This window comes from Trachymyrmex septentrionalis, unplaced genomic scaffold (genome assembly GCF_001594115.1).
Source record: "Trachymyrmex septentrionalis isolate Tsep2-gDNA-1 unplaced genomic scaffold, Tsep1.0 scaffold6, whole genome shotgun sequence".
Classification (NCBI taxonomy): Eukaryota; Metazoa; Arthropoda; class Insecta; order Hymenoptera; family Formicidae; genus Trachymyrmex; species Trachymyrmex septentrionalis.
In genome coordinates, this window is record NW_017305778.1 from 3843423 (window position 1) to 3844258 (window position 836).

At 37.7% G+C, this 836-nt stretch overlaps 1 protein-coding gene across 1 annotated transcript in view; it reads right to left on the bottom strand.

The window, feature by feature from the left end:
* LOC108752354 (tyrosine-protein phosphatase non-receptor type 9) overlaps window positions 1-836 on the bottom strand; it is a 17360-nt gene that overhangs the window by 15927 nt on the left and 597 nt on the right. The gene's annotated exons all lie outside the window — the stretch shown is intronic.

The following is an 836-nucleotide window of genomic DNA, read 5'->3' on the forward strand; positions in this document are numbered from 1 at the left end:
GCACTCTTTAAAATTTTTAGGCCTAGTTTTTCATTATCCGGTTAACTTGTGGCTTGGACTTAATTTTAATTTGATGATAATGTATATAAAAATTTTTCTAGCTACTACTCACTAAACTAATAGTAGCGACAACTTTGAAGATCAGTTTTTTTATTCTCTGGTTAACTTATAGTTAAGCTTAATGTGATATTTTATTCAATAGGCTTCATCTATGATGATGTCATGGATGAAACCTATTGAGTGAAGCATCAGGTTAAGCTCAACCACAAATTAATCAGATAATGGAAAATCGGATCTAAAAGTGACTACAAAACCAGTTCAGTGATTAATCATAGCTAGAAAAATATAATTTTTACATTATCATTAGGTTAGTCTAACCAGAAGTTAATGAAAAAATGAAAAACCAGATCTTAAGAATAAATTGTCACTTTGAAGAGTGAAATTTCACTCTTAAAGATTGAAAATTGAGTCACTCTTTTTCAAGGCTCAATTTTCAATCTTTAAGTGAGATTTCACTCCAAAGAATTTAGAGAGTAGTCTCCACCGTCACAAAGAGATGTAAGATTCATTTTCGCGCCAATAAAGGGCAATGAGACCTCCGATGAGACTCCGAGTCCTTGAACATGAAGTGGAGGCTGTTCGCCATTCTCGATCATTTATCCGGTGATCCTCTCAATCTCCTGAGACTTGAGGCGAGGCCCGGCAACGGCGACGACGATGACAGTGGCGGTGGCGATGGCGATGACGACGATGACAGTGGCGGTGGCGATGGCGATGACGACAATGACAAAGATAATGACGGTGATGATGGTGGCGATCCCGACGTATCTAATCAT